General features: G+C 35.2%; 1 protein-coding gene across 1 annotated transcript in view; it reads right to left on the reverse strand.

Annotated features, from left to right (window-relative positions):
• KCTD8 (potassium channel tetramerization domain containing 8) overlaps window positions 1-18,413 on the reverse strand; it is a 290,723-nt gene that overhangs the window by 176,397 nt on the left and 95,913 nt on the right. The gene's annotated exons all lie outside the window — the stretch shown is intronic.

Raw genomic sequence — 18,413 nt, forward strand, 5'->3', positions numbered from 1 at the left:
GCTTTCCTCTGTTCTTCAAAACAGGGAATACCAAAATACCACTTATTCTTTCTTTTATAATGAAGTCATCAAAAATATTGATTACTAAACTATGCAGTTATAAGGTCATGCCTTCAGTACTTAAGTGAGATCGATAAAGACATTTGCTTTACTGCTGGACAGGTTGCTCCTTGGGTCTTCTTCCTTATTATGAACAATGATACAGTGTTTCCACGTTAAGTAACTCTAATCCATGAGCATTCTTCTGTTCTTGATTCAAGAAAATTCAAGGCACAGATAATTCCATAAAATAACTATATTGGCTCTCAGCACATAAAAACAAATGGTTGAAGTATATTATAAGAACAACTCAGAGGAAGGGTTCTTTTAACATCACTATTTAATGGCAGTTCTGTCTCCTAAAGTTAAACCCCAGCAAAAAGAAACAAGGAATATCAAGTACAAGTCTATGAGAAGTTCTGCTCAAAGAAACCGTCCAACTGTGTATATCATTTAGAGGATACAAGTGGGACCACTACATATAATGGCCATCATTATAAAATTACATAAAACTGTAAGAGAAAAAAAATCAACTTCTATATATACTTTCAAGTTGTTATTTAGTAGCTAAGTCACGTCCAACTCTTTTGTGACCTATGGACTGCAGCCTGCCAAGCTCCTCTGTCCATGGGATTTCCCAAGCAAGAATACAGGAGTGGGTTGCTATTTCCTTCTGCAGGAGTCTTCCTGACCCAGGGATCAAACTCTTGTCTCCTGCATTGGCAGGTGGGTTCTTTACCACTGAGCCACCCGGGAAGCTCTATACTTTTAAGTAGGTATTTTATTTTATTTGATACATTTACTTTCTGTTTGAATAAATGCAATCCTCTGGTACCATCAAAATAAAAGAATATGAAAGTTAAAGACTAATTAAATCTGGCACAATAGTCAAAATATTCTCTAAATATATAAATATCCTTAAATTAGATGATCTAGATTTCACCTATTTGTTTCTATTTCGTGGTGTAGTAAAATAAAATGAGGTAAAAGAATACTGCTATAAATATTTTCTTATGGTAACCTTGAATGCTATTAAAGTATCTAAATATAGAAGATGAAGCTTGGTTGGAAATGTCTACCAAATCCATAGAAGAAGGACTTCACAAGGTCAGAGCTGATTTTCTTCCCCCTCTCCTGAAGGTATACACTTCTTGTAACCTAATATGAGCATAAACATGTTGCTCAAAATATCAAGGTAGGGCAGTACTTAATGAGCAGTTTAAAACTTATTTTTTCAAGGCCATTATAATATAAAGATTTACAGCAGAATAACTGGAGGCAGTGGGAAGTATGCTGATTTAAAAGCTAGCAAGCTGAGTTCTGGTCCTAGAACCACTACCAAATGACATTTTCACATCACTTTCCTCTTTTTCTTCCTTGCTAAAATAAAGTGATTGTTTCAGATGATCTCTATGGTGTATTACATTTAACCACTGTCTTTTTCTTATTTGAGATGAAGTTTTTGTTGTTTTGCTTTTCTATCAAAAACAGAGTGAGCTCTGTTTGTCCAAATCTACCACTTGATTCCATGTATTTTTGATGTTTCAGAGAAAGGTAAGGAGGACTTCCAAAACCAAAATCTTCCAGTTTTAGGACCTGTGAATTTCATCACCAAGAGCTTCTAATTTCTAAAGTATACAATTTGTTTTCTACTTGCTTGGTACCATGAGTGGTTTGTTTCCTTTTGCATTCTCAAGAAAAAACTTTCTTCATTCTACAATTCATATTGAAGGAAGAAGTAAATTTCTACCTTATTTCCTACAGACTGCAATGCAGTACTAGAAATATATAGATATTAAAATATCACTCTTAAGTAAACCTATTGGTATTTGTGAATAATTAGTTATGGTTTACTGAACAAGTTCAAGAGGCAGACTGCTGCTGCTGCTGCTGCTAAGTCGCTTCACTTGTGTCCAACTCTTGTGCGACCCCATAGACGGCAGCCCACCAGGCTCCCCCATCCCTGGGATTCTCCAGGCAAGAACACTGGAGTGGGTTGCCATTTCCTTCTCCAATGCATGAAAGTGAAAAGTGAAAGTGAAGTCGCTCAGTCGTGTCCGACTCTTAGCGACCCCATGGACTGCAGCCCACCAGGCTCCTCCATCCATGGGATTTTCCAGGCAAGAGTACTGGAGTGGGGTGCCATTGCCTTCTCCGAAGAGGCAGACTGTAGAGGGTTAATTCCGATCTCACCACCTACCTGCTGAGTGACCTCTGATAAGTTTCTAAAACTCTCTGTGCTTCAATGTCCTTATCTACCAAGTAAGGAAAACCTATTTTATAAGATAGCTTTGAAGATAAAATAAATTCGAAATGTGAAAATCTTAGAAAACTGTTCACCACACAGCAAGCACCAAATAATATATATTAAGAACTATTATGCTGTATTCTTTTCTATTTTGGCATTTTAAAAGAGAAACTTTATCATTAAGAGAAATAGTAAATGATGCTTTATAATCATATTATGGCAGAAAAGGCTGGCATATACATGACTGAAAACCATGAGCTATAATATATGAAAGATTAAAAATAGAAAAAAATTATATAAAAAATATCTCCACAAAGTTAAAGACTAAGTCTATGTCCTTACCAGTAATGCTGAAAAAGCTGAATTTGAATGGTTCTATGAAGACCTATAAGACCTTCTAGAGCTAACACCCCAAAAGATGTCCTTTTCATCATAAGAGACTGGAATGCAGAGTAGGAAGTCAAGAGATACCTGGAGGAACAGGCAAATTGGCCTTGGAGCACAAAATGAAGCACAGCAAAGGCTAACAGAGTTTTTCCAAGAGAACACACTAGTCACATCAAACACACTCTTCCAACAACACAAGAGAAGACTCTATACATGGACATCACCAGATGGCCAATACTGATATCTTGATTATATAGTTTGTACCTGAAGATGGAGAAGCTCTAAACAGTCAGCAAAAATAAGATCAGGAGCTGACTGTGGCTCAGATCATGAACTCCTTATTACCAAATTTAGAATTAAATTGAAGAAAGTAGAAAAAAAACCACTAGACCATTCAGGTATGACCCAAATTGAATCCCTTACGATTATACAGTGTAAGTGAGAAAAAGATTCAAGGGATTAGATCTGATAGACGGAGTGACTAAAGAACTATGGACAGAGGTTCCTGACACTGTACAGGAGGTAGTGATCAATACCATCCCCAAGAAAAAGAAATGCAAAAAGGCAAAATGGTTGTCTGATGAAGCCTTACAAATAACTGAGAAAAGAAGAGAAGTGAAAGGCGAAGGAGAAAAGGAAAGATATACCCATTTGAATCCAGAGTTCCAGAGAATAGCAAGGAGAGATAAGAAAGCCTTCCTAAGTGATCAATGCAAAGAAAGAGAGGAAAACAACAGAATGGGAAAGACTAGAGATCTCTTCAAGAAAATTAGAGATACCAAGGGAACATTACATGCAAAGATGGGAACAATAAAGGACAGAAATGGCATGGACCTAACAGAAGCAAAGAGTATTAAGAAGAGGTGGCAAGAACACACAGAACTGTACAAAAAAGATTAATGACCCAGATAACCACGATGGTATGACCACAGACATCCTGGAATGTGAAGTCAAGTGGGCGTTAGGAAGCATCATTGCAAACAAAGCTAGTGGAGGTGATGGAATTCCAGTTCAGCTATTTCAAATACCAAAAGATGATGCTGTAACAGTGCTGCACTCACTATGCCAACAAATTTGGAAAGCTCAGTAGTGATCACAGGACTGGAAAAGGTCAGTTTTCATTCCAATCCCAAAGAAAGGCAATGACGAAGACTGTTCAAACTACCGCACAACTGCACTCATCTCACATGTTAGTAAAGTAATGCTCAAATAATTCAAGCCAGGTTTCAACAATACGTGAACTGTGAACTTCAGATGTTCAAGCTGGTTTTTAAAAAGGTACAGAAACCAGAGATCAAATTGCCAACATCCACTGGATCATCAAAAAAGCAAGAGAGTTCCAGAAAAACATCTATTTATGCTTTATTGACTATGCCAAAGCCTTTGACTGTGTTTGATCACAACAAACTGTGGAAAAAGAGATGGGAATACCAGACCACCTGACCTGCCTCCTGAGAAATCTATATGCAGGTCAAGAAGCAAGTTATCGGTTGTAATCTCTCCATTTTAATTTCTAATTTTATTGATTTGGTTCTTCTCCCTTTGTTTCTTGATGAGTCTGGCTAATGGTTTGTCAATTTTATTTACCCTCTCGAAGAACCAGCTTTTGGCTTTGTTGATTTTTGCTATGGTCTCTTTTGTTTCTTTTCATTTATTTCTGCCATAATTCTTAAGATTTCTTTCCTTCTACTAACCCTGGGGTTCTTCATTTCTTCCTTTTCTAATTTCTTTAGGTGTAGAGTTAGGTTATTTAGTTGACTTTTTTCTTGTTTCTTGAGGTGTGCCTGTATTGCTATGAACTTTCCCCTTAGCACTGCTTTTACAGTGTCCCAGAGGTTTTGGGTTGTCGTGCTTTTATTTTCATTCATTTCCATGCATATTTTAATTTCTCTTTTGATTTCTTCTATGATTTGTTCGTTATTCAGCAGTGTGTTTTTCAGAATCCATATGTTGGCATTTTTAAAAGTTTTTCTCCTGTAATTGAGATCTAATCTAAATGTAAGACCAGAAACTATAAAACTCCTAGAGAAGAACATAGGCAAAACACTCTATGACATAAATCACAGCAGGACCCACCTCCCAGAATATTGGAAATAAAAGCAAAAATAAACAAATGGGTGGATGTGAGAGTTGGACTGTGAAGAAAGCTGATCACCAAAGAATTGATGCTTTTGAACTGTGGTGCTGGAGAAGACTCTTGAGAGTCCCTTGGACTGCAAGGAAATCCAACCAGTCCATTCTAAAGGAGATCAATCCTGGGTGTTCATTGGAAGGACTTATGCTAAAGCTGAAACTCCAATCCTTTGGCCACCTCATGTGATGAGTTGACTCACTGGAAAAGAGTCTGATGCTAGGAGGGATTGGGGGTAGGAGGAGACGGGGATGACAGAGAATGAGATGGCTGGATGGCATCACCGACTCGGTGGACATGAGTTTGAGTGAACTCTGGGAGTTGGTGATGGACAGGGAGGCCTGGCGTGCTATGGTTCATGGGGTCGCAAAGAGTTGGACACGACTGAGCGACTGAACTGAACTGAACTGAAACAAATGGGACCTAATTAAAATTAAAAGTTTCTGCACAGCAAAGGAAACTATAAGCAAGGTGAAAAGACAACCTTCAGAATGGGAGAAAATAATAGCAAATGAAACAACTGACAAATAATTAATCTCCAAAATATACAAATAGCTCCTGCAGCTCAATTCCAGAAAAATAAACCACCCAATCAAAAAATGGGCTAAAGAACTAAACAGACATTTCTCCAAAGAAGACATAAACATGGCTAACAAACACATGAAAAAATGTTCAACATCCCTCATAATCAGAGAAATGCAAATCAAAACCACAGTGAGATACCATTTCACGCCAGTCAGAATGGCTGCTATCCAAAAGTCCACATGCAATAAATGCTGGAGAGGATGTGGCTAGAAGGGAACCCTCTTACACTGTCGGTGGGAATGCAAACTAGTACAGCCACTATGAAGAACAGTGTAGAGATTCCTCAAAAAACTGGAAATAGAACTGCCATATGATCCAGCAATCGCACTCCTGGGCATACACCCCAAGGAAACCAGAATTGAAAGAGACACATGTACTCCAATGTTCATTGCAGCACTGCTTATAATAGCAAGGACATGGAAGCAACCTAGATGTCCATCTGTAGACGAATGGATAAGAAAGCTTTGGTACATATACACAATGGAGTACTACTCAGCCATTAAAAAGAATGCATTTGAATCAGTTCAAATGAGGCGGATGAAACTGAACCCTATTATACAGAGTGAAGTAAGCCAGAAAGAAAAACACCAATACAGTATACTAACTCATATATATGGAATTTAGAAAGATGGTAATGATAACCCTGTATACGAGATAGCAAAAGAGACACAAATGTATAGAACAGTCTTTTGGACTCTGTGGGAGAGGGCGAGGGTGGCATGATTTGGGAGAATGGCATTGAAACACGTATATTATCATACGTGAAACATATCACCAGTCTAGGTTCGACACATGATACAGGATGCTCGGGGCTGGTGCATGGGGATGACCCAGAGGGAGGATAAGGGGAGGAGGGAGGTGGGAGGGGGGTTCAGGAAGGGGAACTCATGTACACCCAGGGCGGATTCATGTCAATGTATGGCAAAACCAACCAATATAATATTGCAAAATAATTAGCCTACAATAAAAAAAATGGAAAAAAATTTTTAAAAATAAATATGATGCTCGAAAAAAAAAAAAAAGCAACAGTTAGAACTGGACAGGGCACAACAGACCGGTTCCAAACTGGGAAAGGAGTATGTCAAGGCTGTATATTGTCCTCTTATTTAACTTATATGGAGAGTACATCATGTGAAATGCCAGCTTGGAGGAAGCACAAGCTGGAATCAATATTTCCGGGAGAAACGTCAATAACCTCAGATATGCAGATGACACCACCCTTATGGCAGAAGAAGAACTAAAGAGCCTCTTGAATAAAGTGACACAGGAGAGTGAAAAAGTTGGCTTAAAGTTCAACATTCAGAAAACTAAGATTATGGCATCCGGTCCCATCACTTCATGGCAAATAGATGGGGAAACAATGGAAACAGTGAGAGACTTGATTTTGGGGGGCTCCAAAATCACTGGAGATGGAGACTTCAGGAATGAAATTAAAAGACGCTTGCTCCTTGGATGAAAAGCTATGACCAACTTAGACAGTATGTTAAAAAGCAGAGACATTACAACCCAAAGAGGTCCACACCAAGAAATTAATTATAACTTCATTATAATTAAAATGAAAGAAGTTAAAGACAAAGGATGTTTCACAAAGGCAGCAAGAGAAAAGCAACTAGTTGCATAAAAGAAAACTGCCATAGGAAAATCAGTTAACTTTTTAGGGAAACACTGCAAGCCAGAAGGAAGAAATATGCTATATTCTCTAAAGAAAGAAAATCTACAAACAGGAATACCCTACCTGGCAAGGATATTATTCATACTTAAAAAAGAGATAAAGAGTTTCACAGACAAAAAAAGAAAAATGATCAGAGTTCAGCATTACTGAAATGACATTATCAGAAATGTTAAAAGAATTTCTTTAAGTAGAAAAGAAAAAGGGCATAACTAGAAACATAAAAATTATGAAAGGGAAAATTTCACCTGTAAAGGCAAACATACAGTAGAAGTAGTAGATCAGTCAGTTATAAAGCTAGTAGAAAGGTTAAAAGACAAAAGTAGTACATCTTTATGTACAATAAATAGTTAAAGAATACACAAAACAAAAACATGTAAATATGATTTCAAAAACATTAAACATGGAGATGAGGAATAAAAATGTAGCATTATAAGAATGCATTTGAAATTAGCAGATGAACTTAATCACATAATGCTAAAGATGGTAACCAAATCTCAAGCAAAAATGAAAGGAACAAAAATGAACTGCAGAACAATCAGAAAACAATAAAATGGCATAAGCAAATGATTGTCACTAATTACTTTAAATATAAATGGACTAAATTCTCCAATTAAAAGACACAGAGTAGCTAAATGGGTAAAAAACAAAATCCATATATATATTCCCTATAAAAGACACATTTTAGATATAGAGACACACAGAGATTGAAAAATGATGTGTGATGAAGAAAGATATTCCATGGAATGGAAACAAAAAAGAAAGGTAAATTAGCAATACTTACGTCAGACAAAATTGATTTTAAAATGGAAAATTTTACAAGAGACAAAGACATTATATAACGATAGAAAGGTTTTTCAAACAAAAAGATAAAGCAATTATCAATGTATATGTACCCAACATAGGAGCATTTAAATAAATAAAGCAAATATTTACAATATAAAGGGAGAAATTGGCCATAAAGCAATAACATTACCAGACTTTAACACCCTAATTACATCTTTGGACAGATCAACTAAAAAGAAAATCAATAAGGCATGATAGGCCTTAAGTGACATGCTATACCAGATGAACTTAATAGACATTTATATCATATTCCAGTAAAAGCAACAGAAAACACTTTTCAAATGAACATGGAACATTCTCTAGGATAGATCACACGCTTGCCACAAAAAAAGATTCAATAAATTTTAAAAGACTGAAATAATATCAAATATCTTTTCATAATGGTAAATAACTAGAAATCAACTGCAAAGGAAAGGAAGGGAAAAAACTGAAAAAATCACAAATGTGGAGGCTAAACAATACGCTGCTGAACAACCAACGTGTCATTAAAGAAAGCAAAAAGCACCTTAGACAAGCGAAAATGAAGACAAAACCATCCAAAATCTGGACACAGCAAAAGTGGTTCTAAGAGTGATACGGGCCTATAATTTTCTTTTTTTCCGGTTTTGGTATCAAGGTCATGATGCTCTCACAGAATCAGTTCAGAGGCATCCCTTCCTGTTCATTTCTTCAAAATAGTTTTGAGAAATATAGGCATTAATTCTACATTAAATGTTTGGTAGAATTCACGTATGAAGCCATCTGGTCCTGGACTTTTGATTTATTTTTGTTTTTGAATTACTGATTCAATTTCTTTATTAGTAATTGTTCTGGTCATATTTTCTATTTTGTCCTGATTCAGTCTTGCAAGATTGCTTATGCTTCTAGGAATTTATCCCTTAATTCGAGGTCATCCATTTCTACTGGCATACAATTGTTAACATTAATCTCTTACCATTCTTTGTATTTCTGTGGTATGGGTTGTGATTTCTTATCTTTCATTTCTGATTTTATTAATTTGAATCTTTTCTTTTTATTGCTGAGTCTGATTAAAGTTTATCATAATTTTGTACAGGGATAGATGGTTATTAGACTTGTGGTAATTACTTCATAAGGTATGTAAATGTCCAATCACTATGTAGTACACCAGAAACTAACATAATATTGTACATCAACTATATTTAAATTTTAATGGAATATTATTCAGCCATAAAAAGAACAAAATAATGACATATGCAGCAACATGGATGAACCCTGAGATTGTTAGACTGAGTCAAGTCAGTCAGAGAGAGAAAGACAAATATAATATGATACCACTTACATGTGAAATCTAAAAAATTTACAAATGAACTTATTTACAAAACAGAAATGGAGTCATAGATGTAAAAAACAAGCATGGTTACCAGGAGGGAAGGGAAAGAGGGATAAACTGAGAGAATTGGAATGGCATATACACATATTTTATGGTATAAAATAGCTAACAAACCTACTGTATAGCACAGAGAACTCTATCCAATATTCTGTAATGACCTATATGGGAAAGAATCTAAAAGAGAGTGGATGTATGTATACATATAACTGGATCACTTTGCTGTACATCTGAAATTAACACAACATTGTGAATCAACTATACTCCAGTAAAAATTAAATTAATTCATTCTTTGAACAAAAAGAGGAGAGAATATTCCCAGGAAAGGGCATTAAAATTGCCCCAAGTCACAATCTCAATAAAAAATGGATTAAAATGAGATGTCACTTTTGAATATCAATTTGCCCAAAAATCACTGTGACTGTTATTCAGTATTGGAGAGAATGTGAGGTAAGTACTCCAAAACAACATGCTTGACGTGACTGGAAATCATAATGTTATCAGAGAATAATTTGACATTTTATGTCAAAAACTGAAAGTACATACTCTGAACCCAACAATTCCAGGTAAGGGTTCTGTTATAGAAATATTCAAATACATTTTTCAAAGAAGTTTTTTGCAACATTATTTTTTGTAAATAATTTTTAAACCTATATACTTATTAAAAGGGGTAAGGATAAACTAATTTTTAGAACATCCAAGCTATGAAATAGCTTTTTGAAAAAAATAGATAAATAAAATTTTATATTACTATTTAAAAATACATGGTTGAGTAATTATATATTATGATCATCTTCTTTTAAATTATACGAGTTAGGAGGAAAATATTACTAAATATATCTCAGTGATACAACCATGGGCTTAAGTTAATTTTATTCTCCATTCTGTTACTCCGTAATAGAATTATATTATGTCTTCTCAATAAGAACTTCTTTCTTAGAAAAGGTGATAATATTTATTATCAATTCTTTGGATGGGAATTAGAGTACATGTATGTGACCTTGAAATGATACTTTTACTCATTAATAAGAGGATGCATGTACTGATATGGGCACTTCAAAAATCTTTCAATGAAGTGATTTTACAAATTAATGTTTCTTTGACTTATTTTATCCAAAGGAAGGTGATGATTATTATTTAGAATTCTAAATAATATTTCATTATCAAATAATATTTAATATTAAATAATGGAATATTAAATATTTCATCATTAAATCCTAAATAATAAAGTTCCATTATTTAGAAACTCTTTAACAACATAAACACATAACATTTTAATGACAAAGTGATGTTTCTTTCTATCAAATCCCTATTCTCAAAACAAAAAATGCCATTTGTGTAGTCTTCTGACAGGCATTTGTATTGAGGTTTTATGTAAAACTTCAATACAGTAATAGCTGAAACATAATTCAGAATGTTGTCAGTTGATTCAGTGCTGTCCTGAATTTTAGAAATAAATTCAAATTGCACAAACATCATACAAATATTACTAAGGAAGTATATTAAGCAATTTCATTTTCTCTTTTAAAGATGTCTTGTATATACCTTGTTTTGTCAAAAGTTTTAACTTTCGTCTCAGGTTTGAAGGATTCGTTAACAAAAGAAACTACTTGTTACACACAAATAAACAATTTCAACATTTAATGAAGAAGTATTTAACTTATTTTCAATATAAACATTAAAAGAAAACAGAAATGGAAACAGTAAAGGAGAGTAACAGCACACATATCACCAAATTGGGCAGACCAACGTCCAGACTCAAGCAGAGCTGGGCAGTCCCACGTAACAGCAATCTTGGGTCCCAGTTAGAAAAAGGTCCCGGGCACTGTGCTTACTCCATGGGTGAGACTGCAACAAACTGCAGTTTTGATGTAGTTTGTGGGATTCTTGCTTATAATCCCAGGCTACAAAATGATAGCACCATCAGTCTGCAAGCAAATTGCAGCTCTGGTTTTATGTTAATCTTTATTACAATGCTGTTTGTTTTGTCTTGGAATGTTGTAAACCCTTGGCTTGGTTGGCCAGACCCCCTCCAGGGGCTCAACACTTTCAAGATCCACCCCTTATCTTACCCATAGTGTCCCTGGCTTACTGGTAACAATAGGTGCACTCAGGAGCAGGCAGGTAGTCAGGGCAGTAATCAGGCAGGTCAGAAACAAGGTCAGAGGTCTGATCTGCTTTCTTGGCTCTGAAGCTTGAACAAGACTATCTCCATTTAATTTCCCTAACATATCTAAAACATTTAACAATTGAAAATATATGGTACTGTAAAAAACAGGGAAAAAATAAAACCACCACTTAATGGGGTCAAGTTAACTGTGTTCAGACACCTGCAGCGTTGTCAGGTGAAGAGCAGACAGACACACATTGTCTTGCTCCAGAGGCTAAACTAAGTCAGATGTGAGGAAATAGCACACAGCAAGAATGATTTAAGCAGTGTAAAAACTTCTAAAGCTTTCATTTTTTATTTCATATAATTCTCTACTACCTACACGATTTTTTAAAAGAAACGTATTATTTTTAGAATAAAAATAACATTTAGAAAAAAAGTAGAGAAGAATAAGAGTCATGGATTCTTAAAGAATTGATACAGGAGAAAGCTGTCCTCAAGAGTACCAGTCTTCATCTCAGAATGCTTTCCAATGGACAATTAAATTCCAGAGACATATAGGCCAAGTTCCCTCTTTAGTTTGAACTAAAATATCTCTGACGTCTCTTTGAGGTACAACAGACTAACATGGCATTATTACATTTAGTCCTACATTTATATAAATAGTACTCTAAACCCAATTAATCCCCAGGAGCCTAACACATCTGGAAACACCTGCATAGGAAGTGACTCATTTTGTGAATAACATACTTGGTCGAAGTTGGAGGCCTCTCTGTGAATGGAAAAAGGTTAAATATCAACCCTAACTGAACTTCAGTTCCCTGCCAAAAAAAAAAAAACAGTATTATGCATCTTATTTTAACCTCTGGAAAAATCAAGTTACAGGATAGATTTCTCTTCATTCACATAATAATACAAATTTCTATGGAAAAATACTAACAATAGTTATACCAATACTTGACTTCCTAATTTTCTAATCTTTGGTCTCTGTAAATTTCTTTTAAATAAATTATAATGCTTTGATAGATTAAAATCAATAAAGGATAACAGTGAAACACACACATATATGTAAGACATACACATTCAGTGGGCTATATATATACATATATATAACGCACACACACATTGGGATATATTGGTTTAGTTAAATTGTGTCAGACTCTTTGTGACACCATGGACTGTAGCCCACCAAGCTCCTCTGTCCATGGGATTTTCTAGGAAAGAATACTGGAGTGGTTGCCATTTTCTTCTCCAGGGGATCTTCCCGACCCAGGAATTGAACCTGGGGCTCCTGCATTGCAGGTGGATTCTTTACCAACTGAGCCACCAGAGAAGCCCATATAGATAGATAGAGAGAATATGGTGGCTCCAGAAATCCTATTTTAGTATAAATCCATAGTTAGCAAAGCATTTGCTACAAAACTTTATAAAAGAACTGCCTGATAGGCACCAGACTGTCTTATATGACCTTCCTCTAAGGAGAATGACTATTTATTTGTTGGTTTTTCTCTCTAGCATTCATAACCTCTCCTAAAAGCACTGTTTTCTTTGAGAGATTATACTCTACTCTCTTTTTCCCACTGGGCAGAACATTGGTTCAAAGATAATTTTCAGGAACCAATCTCTCCTAAAAAAACCCAAAGACCAAATATTCCATCTCTCTACACGAGGAGAGTCAGGAAGTGATCTAAGTTTATTGAATTAAATGCTCTGTGCTCTGAGTATTACACTTACGGGAAAGATACCAGAAAAAGTAAGAACAGATACAGAAAAATTGCCACAGAGGAAGCATGCTTTCAGACTTCATGTTCATGCTCATAGAACTTTGGGGTTGCCTTGATTCCCACTTGTTTTCAAAACAGATTCCCAGAAACCTATAAATCTCTTCTTTCACCTCTATTCTCTTTTATGTTCTTCTTTCCATAAATTAGCCAAAATTCGTTTCTGTTGCTGGCAGCCAACATCCACAGATAATCAGAGGCCAATGACAAAGTTACAGTACTGAATTGAGATACACAGTGAATTACTAACCTTGATATAAAATAATTTTAGAAAGATTTACACATATGCCAGAGACCTAGTTTTTACAATGGTGCTAGATACATAGTAGTTTGAAAAACATGCTATTCACAACAGTGGGAAAACCAATCAAACACTAGAATTAAATCACATAAAAGATAAGATGATCTCTCAGAGAAAAATACATTTTATTGAGAGAAAGCAAAAAAAAAAACAAGACCTTAAAAACTTGAGAGATATCATATTTGCAGATTTGAAGTCTCAAAAATTTAAGGTGTTAATTCTCCCCAACTTTCTCTAAGGACTGAATGAAATCCAAATAAAGATCACAACTTGTATGATATGTGTATGTATGTATGTTTGTAACCAAGTTGCCACTAACTGGAAATGCAAAGAGCCAAGAATAGCCAAGACACTACTGAGGAAGAACAAGGCAAAAAGACTTGCTCAATGGGATATCGGGAGCTATTTTAAAAGCACTATTTTTAAAACAATGTTGTACTGGTATAAGGACAGACAAGTGAACAAATGGAATGAAATGGAGAGTTCATTACCACATGGATGCATATATGGACAACTGATTTTTAACAAAGTTATTACTTTATACAGTGGGGAAAGGACAGTTTTTCAACAAATGATTGTAAGACAATTTAATATCCACATAGAATAAAATAAAGTTTGACATCCATTATACATAATACATACAGATCAAGTCCAAGTAAACTATTTAGAAAAATGTGGCATGTAAAACAATAAAGCTTCTAGGACATAACACAGGGAAGTGTCTTTGTATAGGGAAGTGAAAGATTTCTTAAACAAAACACACACAAAAAAAAAACAATGGAGAAAAAGACTAATTAACTGGACCACATAAAAATAGATTATTTTGTTTCCAGCATTAAGAAAATAAAAAGGTAAATTATATACTGGAAGAAGATATTTATAATAAACATAGAAAACATAGTTTTTTTAATACAGTGTGTGAGAGGTATGTGTGTGTGTGTGTGTGAATCAAACAAATCCATAGAAAAGAGAAAAAAGATAATATCATAGAAAAATATGGCAAGAGATTTAAACAAAACTTCACAAGTGCCCAAATGGAACACACGTGCCCAAATGGAACCCAACCTAATCAGTTAGCTATGAAAATTAAAAATATCCTGTATTCTGGGGCTCCAAAATCACTGAGGATGGAGACCGAAGTCATGAAATTAAAAGATTTGCTTCTTGGTAAAACAAAGCTATGACTAACATATACAGCATATTAAAAAGAAGAGACATCGCTTTGCTGATAAACGGCTGCATAGTCAAAGCTATGGTTTTACCAGTAGTCACGCCTGGATGTGAGAGTTGGACCATAAAGAAGAATGAGTACTGAAGAAGTGATGCTTCTGAATTGTGGTGCTGGAGGACTCTTTGAGAGTCTGGTGGACTAAAAGATCCACCTGCTGCTGCTGCTGCTAAGTCACTTCAGTCGTGTCCAACTCTGTGTGATCCCATAGACGGAAGCCCACCAGGCTCCCCCTTCCCTGGGATTCTCCAGGCAAGAACACGGGAGTGGGTTGCCATTTCCTGCTCCAATGTGTGAAAGTGAAAAGTGAAAGTGAAGTCGCTCAGTCGTGTCCGACCCTTGGCGACCCCACGGACTGCAGCCTACCAGGCTCCTCCATCCATGGGATTTTCTAGGCAAGAGTACTGGAGTGGCTTGCTATTGCCTTCTCCAAAGATCCACCAGTCAATCCTAAAGGAAATCAACCCTGAATATTCATTGGAAGGACTGATACTGAAGCTGAAGCTCCAATACTTTGGCTACCTGCTGCCAAGAGCTGACTCACAGGAAAAGACCCTGATCCTGGGAAAGATGGAAGGCAAAAGGAGAAAGGGGCAGCAGAGGATAAAACGGTTAGATAGCATCATTGACTCAATGGACATGAATCTGAGGAAACTCCATGAGATAGTAGAGGACAGAGGAGACTGGCGTGCCATAATCCATGTGGTCACAAAGAGTCAGACATGACTTAGCAACTGAACAACACCAACAATGGGACTATTGGGCTTTCCACTGGCTCAGTGGTAAAGAGTCCACCTGCAGTGCAGGAGATGCAGGTTCAATCCCTAGCGTGGGAAGATCCCCTGGAGAAGGAAATGGCAACCCACTCCAATATTCCTGCCTGTGAAATTTCATGGACAGAGCAGCCTGCTAGGCTACAATCTACAGGGTCACAAAAGAGTCGGACACGACTTATTGATGAAACTGTAAACACATCCATCAGAGTAACTAGAGTTTTAAAACCTGACATATACCAAAGTTGGTAAGGATGTGAAGTAATGGCAAAATATCAAATGGGAGTGCACAGTTGTATCACATCAGAAGCAATTCAGCAATACGCAGCAATACTAAAGCTGAAGACACATGTTCTGAGCAGCCACACTTAAGTATCACCCAAGAGACATGGAGAAAAACTAGAATCAGTTCAAATGCACATGAAGAGAGAACGGATTTTAAAAGTGTAAAACTGCCACACACACACAGACCGCATAGCAATAAAAACGAACAAAGTACAGCTACACACAACATGGCTACATGTCACAAATATCACATTGGGAGAAAGAAGCTAGGCATGAAAGGACACATAGTACATGATTCCATTTCTTTAACAAACGGTGAATTTAACATGGTTAGGGATGCATACTTAACAGTTAAAACTATAAAGAAAAGCAAGAAAATTAACGACGTTAAATTAGTAAGCTTATGGTCAGCAAAAAAATTGACTTAGGAGGCTAAGGCACAGATGGTGATCAGGAAGGCAAAGATCTATTTCCTGTCCTGCATGCAGTTGCATAGAAATTAATAGAAATATTTATATTTTTGCAATAGAAATACAGCAGATAATTTTGCTTTAGAGATTTTTCAGAATATATGTCATGGAAATAAAAATTCAAATTAAAAACTGAAAGAGAAATAAAAACAAAAGTTACTCTCCAAATGGCAATTTTTAAAAAAGCAGAGGGCCACACATATATTAATAAAAGAGCACTGGGAATTTTGTTTTATTATTTTATTATTTATTTCCTGCTTTGATTCATGTATTTAGCAAGATTTTAACACATTGTTCCTTCTCCTAGAAATGGCTTTCCCTAACATACAAATTATATTATTTTCTTACTCTATTGATATTTTATTGAAATTAAGGGCAGGATAAATTCTGTAATAGGAATAAAATTAATATTGAATATATCATTTACAAAATTTGTTGATCATCCAAGTAATCAATTATTTGCAGATTGGGCAGTTAGCACACCTCAGAGACCGAGAAGGAAACAAAATATGTAGGAAATACCGGTGCACCTGTTTCTTATGTATTTTCTGATATACTGAGGTAAAATACTATTCAAAACCCTCAGCACAGTTAACTCATTTTATGCAAATATCATTGGCTTCTTTAGTTATTTAACTTTTATTTGGCTCCTGTGCTAGTGAGGTTTAATTAAAAGTTTAAACCCATGTAGAATATTTATCTTTCCTCTTGTTTTAAACAAAATTTCTAGCAATAAAGACCATTCTGAATAAATTCAAGTCTGAGATCAGATAAGACCAGACCAATAATAGAGAAGAAATTTATTACTAAAAATTTGCATGCGGTTCTCCCCCAAATATTTTTGAGATAGGACAGATTAACAAAATCATACATTCTTATTCTAACTTTGTGTTGCATAATGAATAGATGTACATATGGCATTTTAAAAAATAACCAATAATGTATTATTCCAGCAGGATTAAAAGCACAGTTGATTATTACGTTGAGAGTGCATATACAGGAGCAAAACTATTTACCCTTAGCAATCCAACACCTAAATATGTCTTATTTTATAATTTAATAAAATATTTTATTCATAAAAAGAAAAGTTTGGAACATATATATCATAAATATAATATAATGGAAAAGTAGATCATCTAGATTGCTTCATACACATCCTTACAAATTCTCTAAACAGCTACAAAATCTGTGTTTGGTTTATATACTCCTCTACTCCAGGCTACAGTCCATTGGGTTGCAAAGAGTCAGACACAACTGAGCATGCACACAAAATACATATCTCTTTCCGTGGGGTTTTATTTTTCCATTTAATTTCTAATATTTCTTCTTCAGTTTCCTCAAAGGCTCTTTTTGTTCCCTCTACCCTTCCATCAAAGTCCATTACAATCTCTTCACTCTCTATAACAAAGCAGAATGTTCCTAAGAGACATCATTAAAAGTCTTTGTATATGCCTTTTGCTTATCTGATCTCACACAAGGTGAGATTTTTCTTCCTTGTTTCTAATCATTCCAAGTTTTTACTGACATAATTCATCTGTCACTGCAATAGCTCTAAGGTTCATTTACCATATTCATTTGCTAAGATCCTTATTCTATAAGGGAGGCTATGAAATCATATTCCCTTGGGATAATTAACACTAGAAGAGTTGTCTTCCTGACAGAAATGCTTTAGGTAAAACTTGCCTGAAAAAATGAAAAATGTATTAGACAGTGTAAGAAGCCTTTTTTGGTCTTATGGTGTATAATGAGATATTATGTGATTATCTGGGGCATTTTTTAACATGCTTGCCTGAACAACAGGACACTAAATAGTAATACAACAGAATCTTATGTATTCTGATGGTTTGGGGTCAGAAATAAACTAGATATTCTAAAAATACAAAGTATCAACTAAAAATGCCTTTGTTCTTTCCATAATGGGAATAGATTTGTCAAAGGTTGATACATGAGGGGACATTTCTGCTGTTATAGCTAACATGAGCTAATTTTTAAAATAATAAAATAGTCATAATAAATGTACTCAAAGTGAAATGCGCACTGCATTGCTGAAATCATCTAAGAATTCTCCTGAGTCAATAAAGTAAAAACACAATTATCCCAGATTCTGTGCATTTTTTAATGGTTTAATGAGGAAAAAATATCTCTAAGAGATAATCCTAAAATAATATGATAATTATGAATATTAAACAGATAAAGGATACCTTAATTCACC

Source organism: Moschus berezovskii, chromosome 5 (genome assembly GCF_049115385.1).
Source record: "Moschus berezovskii isolate FMDL1 chromosome 5, NW_MosBer_1.0, whole genome shotgun sequence".
Lineage (NCBI taxonomy): Eukaryota > Metazoa > Chordata > Mammalia > Artiodactyla > Moschidae > Moschus > Moschus berezovskii.